Source organism: Caloenas nicobarica, chromosome 2 (assembly GCF_036013445.1).
Source record: "Caloenas nicobarica isolate bCalNic1 chromosome 2, bCalNic1.hap1, whole genome shotgun sequence".
NCBI classification, from domain to species: domain Eukaryota; kingdom Metazoa; phylum Chordata; class Aves; order Columbiformes; family Columbidae; genus Caloenas; species Caloenas nicobarica.
In genome coordinates, this window is record NC_088246.1 from 133179395 (window position 1) to 133187239 (window position 7845).

The window sequence follows — 7845 nt, forward strand, 5'->3', positions numbered from 1 at the left end:
GACCGCATGTGAGGTAAATAGGATTACATCCTGCAGGTTAAAACCAGCCTACTATGGTAATACAAAAATCTACACCAGCCACATGACCCAAGGGGATCTTCTTGACTGCCTCTTGATAACACAGGCTACAGAGCAGTTGTCTGACCAAAGGAAAACTAAGCCGTTCTTGAATTTCACACCTTAAAACATCAATGCTACTGAGGCAGGAGAAATTTCCCGTTAAATGATTCACAGACTTAATCCCTTTGATATTTGATTGGCTGACCACAATTTAGCACAGCATGCTGCTGGAATACATCTTTAACTCTGTCTCCCAGAAAGATCTCATCCCCCCTGGAATTCTGGTGCAGAGACCAGGATTAAAACCAGATCTCACTGGAGTGGGTGGAAGGTACAAGACTGAGACCGCCAAGATCTGGATTATAAACTCCTGTCTCTGTTTAGAAGTCTTTCTTTGTGTTAGTCTTGGAAAAACTATTTAATTCCTTTACGTTTTAGTTCTTCATCTGTGCATCAGTGATTATAATTTTTCATTCTCTCTCCATGTGCTGTTTGTCAGGCTGCAAGCTATTCAAAGTAGGAGCTACAAAGCCGTGAATACTTATTTGTCCAAAGACGAAGCACCTATCATCTATCAAAACACATATGTTAGGCATATAAGTAGATCTGAGCAAAATCATTTCATTATTCTAAATATGGACACAAATTAAGGGGAATATAAATGTTTCTCAGAACAAAAAATAATAAGAAAACAAACAAAGAAATAAAAGTCAAACAAATTTAAAAATATAGAAAAAAATTCTCAAGAAGGAGAAAAAAAAAAGGAATAAAGGAATATAGCATTTACAGTGTAAATGTATGCAGTTCAACACCATCTGTACTGAAAAAGATAAGTATTCCCTATGCATTGCGAGGAAATACAACATGAATGCTACAAAACTCAATTCTGCATCAAACTTCACAGGAAATCTTCTGACTTTTCTTCCTTTTGTAGCACTTCCACTGTGCCTTCCTCAGCTTTCAATAAAATCAAGGGGTTTTACTGGCCACCATTAACTTACTACAGAAATACGTATTATGGGTAAATCCAGCTACTTAAAAATGGCCTCTGAAAACATGGCTGGACTCCCCAAACCTTCCTGTGGCCATGACCAAACCAGCCTGACTGTTAAAAGATAAAACCAAAGAAATCCACTAGATAAAAACAAGGACGCATAAGACTGCAGAGCACTATCACATTTCACACTGGCCACACCGTTAACCCCCTGTCAGAGCCCTCACTTGCTGTTGACACTGTCAAACCCTGAGCCCCAGATGTGCAGCCACCCAGCTCAGTCTGTGGTGCCCTTCAAGCACAAAGGCAAACGGCACAGCACAGACAAGGTTGTGTGAGGAGCATCTCCTAACTGCATTGCAGGGATGAGTTGCTGAGATCTGCTCCCATCCTTGGGAAGTACGAGTTTACAGAGCTGCCTGCAAGCTCAGACTGGTGCCTGCTGCGCTGCAGGAATGGAGACAGGGAGGAGCCCTTGTACAAACGGGCTCTGGTCTTGCACAGTAAGTAGCAATTAACTGCATAGCCTTCCAGCTGAGGCAAAAACCCAAATACAAGTGCACGTCTTTTCCAGTCTTGGGAAGCACCAAGCACCAAATTCACATGAATAGTATGCTGTTACCCGCCTTCTCCCAGAGCAAAAGGTGAGCGCTCAGAGCTGGAAAGCTGTACTGTTAGTTGCTGTTTCTCCATTGAGTCTAGGGTCTCATGATACTGCAAGGTAACAGGCGCCTGTCTTAGCACTACTAATTGCTATCTATCAACAGATATTGGTGATGTCTTTTTTAGTGGGTTTTAGGGGTTTTTTCTCCTCCTTTCCACTTCCCCGGTGGGCTTCAGTGACCCCAGGTATTCAGCTAAGGGCTGCTGTTACTCACAGGTAATGCATTGCTCTCTGGCCGGAGGCAGCAAGGTCCAAATAAGTAAAAGAGGTGATAGGAGTCAGTGCTTACTGCTTCTCAGATCCTAGCACCTGGTATCTCACAGTTAAAATGGAGGTAAACAATTGTAGCAGGCCAGCTGATTTGCCAGGCTGAAGGAAAAGTCTGAAAGTCCATATAGCTACTGTTAATGTAGTAGAAGACTCTAAAAACACTGACCGAGTAAAAATCTGTGCCTATATAATAAATCATTTTCTCTACAATGTGACAAGGCAATGAATGGATTCACAATGGGTTTACTTTAATAGCATTTCTGTCAGAGATACCACAAATTTCACCATCACTGCTGAATATTCCTACAATCCTGTCATATTGTATCTTCTAGCCTATGTTGTTTTTAACAGTAATATTGATACAGTAGACAAGTTTTTGTCATTCTTCATCTAAAGGCACCAAAGATAATTATTAAAATATATCTACGTGAAGATAAAATCTTATATTGCACAACTCAGTGATGGGCTATATAAACTGGATGAAAAGGCTTCCCATAAATATTACACTGTTTCCCCTTTGTGTGTAGATAAAAGCACATTTTAGACCATATTGGTTTTAGATGGTTAAAGAAGACAAAGGTAGAGGGACAATATCACACGGTTGTTGGCGGGGTTGGAAATAGAAATCTAACTCTGTTTTATACTCATTTAAGTTGATCACAGCTGCTTTGATCATTGCAGTCCAAGGGTAGCAGACACAGATTTTACGTTTTAACTGGGAAAGTGCCTCTGAACTATGCCTTTTGTGGTACCACTGAACAAAGAGAAACAGCCAAGGGAGGTACGCACCTGAACCTGTGCCTCTTTTACAGGTACTATCTGAGCGCCTTTTACCATCTACCTCTCTAAAGGCAAACATGGTGGAAAAAAAAAAAAAAAAGACAAAACTGCTACATTTCATTATAAACCAAGCATATTTGTCTTAGTTTCTTTGGTCTTGTGACTAGTTCAACCTCATTAATCAAGATCATCCTGCCTCACGCCATGCACTGAAGCCACATAGAATTTGGAATGCATGAACATGTAGACAGAGAGGGTTTTAAACCATATGGAGAAAATTCCTCTGAGACAAGCCAAGAAATGCTTCTATGTCTGTATGTGTTGGTCAAATACACTTCAAGTCTTTATTGATGCCATCTATGGCATTGCTCATGTATTTTAGGAATACTGAAGTCTAATTCTCCAAATTGTAATTATCTTTGCTTCCTTTGAGCATCCTTATAGCTTCTCTCAGAAAGTCCTTAAACAATAAAGAAATCATATACGTGGATGTAAAATATTTTTCTTATTCTTGGCGCTTCAGAAAAAACAACAGGCTTTGATATAAATTCTATGGACTTCAGCACTTCGAGTTCCAGAGATATTTATCTCAACATGTCTTGAAGTCATCACCACTGGAACATATTTGCTCCATGGAAAAAGTTAAGCATGGAAGTTTGGGCTGAAAAATACAGAGTTCACTGCATGCTGCTGCCATTTTTGTCTGTGTTATATCACCAGGCTCTGATGTAGGATTTTGGTAGTTAAGAAATAATGAGCCTAGAACAACACACTGATCCTAATCATAGAAATGCAAAAACTGTTCCCTACCTCAGTCTTTCCCAAGTATTTCTAGTCAATGATTATAGCAGTTTTTTTGTGGAAGAGCAAGGACATTCAGCTATAGCAACAGCAGCATTTATTTGACCACTGTCATGCTACTAGTGTGATTGTGACTTGGGTGAGAATGGTGGAAAATGACCAAAGCTGTTACACAAAGTATATTAACTGCAGAAGTGAGTTTGTTGAAATGAATATAAATCAAAATAAAGTAATAAAGAAAAAGATGAGGGCAAGAAAGTTTTAGAAATTCTGTTATGGTCATTTCTTTAGTTGACCAGAAGTATCTGAATAGGATGCCATTTATGATGATATTTACTAGGAGAAAAAGCCAGAAGAGGGACGTGAATGCTCTGGGTGGACATTACAATGAAAGACATAGCTTGAAAGCATGTGTAGGGGAATAAAGTAATGAAGCTGTTTAAGAGAGAAAAAAACCAGTGGAAAATTAAAAACAAACAACAACAACCTGGTGGAAGAACAAACAAACAAACAAAAACCCACACACACATAGAGGACTGCATAATAGATGTCTTGCATGTGAGCAAAATAGGGACATCACCCAGAGCCACAAAATGTAGCCAATGTCTGTCATGTACAGATTAGACATCAAATACACATGATTTAGAATGCATCAGCTGACAAACAGCGTTGTGGGGTTTTTTTTCTCCACGTTTTCAATTAGTTTAGTCTGAACTATAGGATTAAAATTTGACAGTAGTCTATATATTTTGAATTACATCATGCTTTTTTATACATATATATACTGATGGGATTTCTGTGTGAGTCAGAGAGTTTAAGTACCTTTGACATTTGTTCTCTTTTGCTTCCAAGAACAGCAGGCTGGTAGTAATTGTTTGTAAATATGCAATGCTTAGTTTGTTGTATTATATCCATAGCTACTAGAAGTATAAATAAGCTGTATTATTACAAGAATGCACTTACTTATGCTCCTGGTCTTTCCAAGAAGTATATTGCTTATGAAGAGTCATTAATAGGGAATGTCTTTCATCCTTTTCAGAAACCAAGGATTCCCCCCAGGACAGGGAAGATAGTTCTCACTGCTGAGAAGATTAAAATGTAGCTTCGCAGACCAGCCAGTGGCATGCAACTCCTTGTCTATGGGATATACTGAAGCAGCATTACCAATGGTGAAGGATGTGCTCTATTGAGATTAATGTCTTAAAAGAATATAGTATCTCCTTTCACCGGGCAAGGGAAAAAAAAAAAAAGTGTAGGTCTTATATGTTTAAGCTATTCATTTTGTATCCCTGTTCCAAATATGAACTTGCACAACTGTATCAACTAAATCAAAAATCTGCATTTCATTTCATACCACAAGAGTTAGAAAATGTGTTACTACTCACCTTAAAAGACAAGTTTACGTACAATATCTCAAAAACTGTTTGACAACAGAAGGTCAGGTGTGACATATATTTGACATCCTAAAATCTCAAACTAGTAAAACTTTGAGGTCAGGCAAAGGTAAAATCAGAAAAACCCTCTTGAGATTTTTATTGTATATGATAAGACCACAAATAAACTTTAAGTTCCCCAGCTTCTAACATGTCTGAACTTGACCGAAAGCTAAAGAGGAAGCTTATCTATTGATTTTCACATGTAAGCTAAATGGTAGAATAACCTTGACTCATTAAAGATGTCAGTGTTGTAGATGATTTGGATATCTTTGTCACTTGAAAATAACATATGGATAATTTACTCAAGTTGAATTATTCTTAAGTAATTTTCAATGCAGCAAAGCTTCAGATTTTTCATCTTCACGATTACCCAGAATACTTTAGCATTAATCACAATATTCAACAGTGGAAAGAAATGCTAGCCTATTTATTGAATCTGTACTAAGAGAAATATTCCCTTTTACACTTATAAGTTTTACAGTGGGTTGCTTATTGAGATTTTGCCAGTGTGTGCACAAAAAAATTGTCATAAATAGGGATATAAGATTCAAAATTGCAAATTATTTTGCAAATAATAGGTCTGTTGTAAAATATCCAGAATGCCTTATGAAAGAGCATCAGTGCTTACGCATGTGTAGTATAAATATTACCTATCTAGCCTGTCACGTCTAGTCTGTGAGGAGACCAAGATTTTATTTCTAATTGGTTTTTTTATTACTATCAAATAAAAAAGCTCCGTTCATAAAAAATGATTAGGACTGTTTCACCAGAAATGTCATGGTCTGGGATTGCACCATTTCCTAAGTAAAGTTGCCATCTCTTTTCTTACTGAGAAAGAATTAATCGTTCTCCATGTTTGTCAGAATTATTTTAGCTATGCCTCTTGATCTGTTTAGCTTCTAAAAAGACACAAGACAGTTAGCTAATAATAATAATAAAAAATTCTCAGACTGCATGGGATAATGAAACAATGGGTTTCATGCTAAAGAATGTTCCTGTACAGGAAAAAAATATGTATTCACACATACATCAGGCATTACACTGGTATTCGTACTCTACGTAAGTCAACTTTTGGAGAATCTAAGATTTTTAAAGGATAAAGATAGCTATTCTTTAGTCGAAGGCTTTAAGGCAGCTTATTCACTTGAAATGGAAGATCTATGATGCCATAAGTATGGACATGATACTGAGAGTGGGTGGGCTTGTGCAACAGGAACTTTACATCCCAAACAGATTATATTTGTGCAACATTATCTTTATATCTGGAGTATTTGTAATTTCTGCATGTGGAGTTTAAAGATTTATACAACACTAGACAGAATTGAATGGGTGGAATGGACAAGGTCCTTCTGAGATCCTCATCTCAATAAGGCTTTCTAGCCTGTTACGAGGCAGTTCTCATGCCACCCGAGAGATTATATTTTTAAGTGGTATGTCACAAGCACAGTCAAGATGTCTGAATCTCAGTATGCTTCAAAGTCAGAGTGCTGTTAGCTTGTATGCAGTTGCTTCATAGCCTCTTCAGATTTTCTCTTGTATGTTTGTATCCAAAACAATTATGTTAATTGCTGACGGATTTCAAAAAAATCAAATGTAAATTAATTACTCTTGGTTCTAAAATCCCTAGAGGTCTGTGTGCAGATTTTGGCTAAGAAACGCAGGACTGCTTAGGAAAAGAGGGAAAGGGGGAAGAAGGCTGGGTGAACGTTCTTTAGGGATCAAAGGGAGGAAGTGATTTGCATTTCCAGGGAGTTACAGAATGAGAGAGTTTGGCTTAGGAAACCGTTGGTTGAAACTGAACTGAACGAACATATTAGGTGGAATTTGTGTATGTGCTCATGCCAGCGCTTGAGTTATTTGGAACACTAAAAATCTAGAAAAGAAACTTTGATGCAACTTGTGGTGTTTCTAATTAAGTCAGGCCTTGTTTATAGAGCTGTGTCCAGAACTGTTTTCCTGTGCTTGAATTATGTTGGATCTTTCCTAGAAATGACTATCTGTTAAGTTAGCATTTTGCTAAGGAAGACTCAGCAGGAGCTTTAAGATTCCCTTACATATACAAAGGGGAATACTTGGTGAGGAATCCAGCATTGCTCTGAATCAGTTAAGAGCTTGGCAGGTGGGTTTTTTTGCCCATCAAAGTACCACATCAGGGACAGTCTACGAAAGAAGAATGAATCTGTCTGAAAGAAAAACAATGAAAATAGTTCTATTTGGTAAAAATGAAAAACTTCAAGGCTTGGTTTCTTGTGAATCTCTACTGAAGAAAAGCATAAGATAGTGTCTGTGACCAGGGTTAGTTGACTGAGTATTGATAGACACCACAAAAACTGGGTTAAACGCCTGATGTTTTGAGGAGATATGTTTTTCTTAGAACAAACATTATTGCAGAATGATACAAACTACACTAGGGAAATCAGCTAGAAGGGCAAGTGCTTTCTGAATATGTGGCAGCTTTGAAGAAGTTGGCAGAGGTGTATCTTTTTGGGACAGTCATAGATCAGGCATTGTGGGATAGGAATGTTTATGATGTGAAATTGTCATCTGTGAAAGCTTGCAACCTGTGTACAGACACCCATACACACTTTAGCATTTGGAGGTTAGAAAAAATAGTTATATGAACCTTTGTTGTAATGGTAGGGACTATAGTTTTGAAGTGGGAAACAAAATACATGGCAATTTTGGAAGAAAGCTTTTTTTTTTTCAAGTATCCATCTGAAGAAAGTGGGGGAGCAGCCCCTGAGTCAAATAGTAGGTGGCAAAGACATATTTATACTTTAAAACAATGTTATAAGATAAAAGTTTGCTGCAAAAATCTGCCTTCAGCAGACACAGTGACA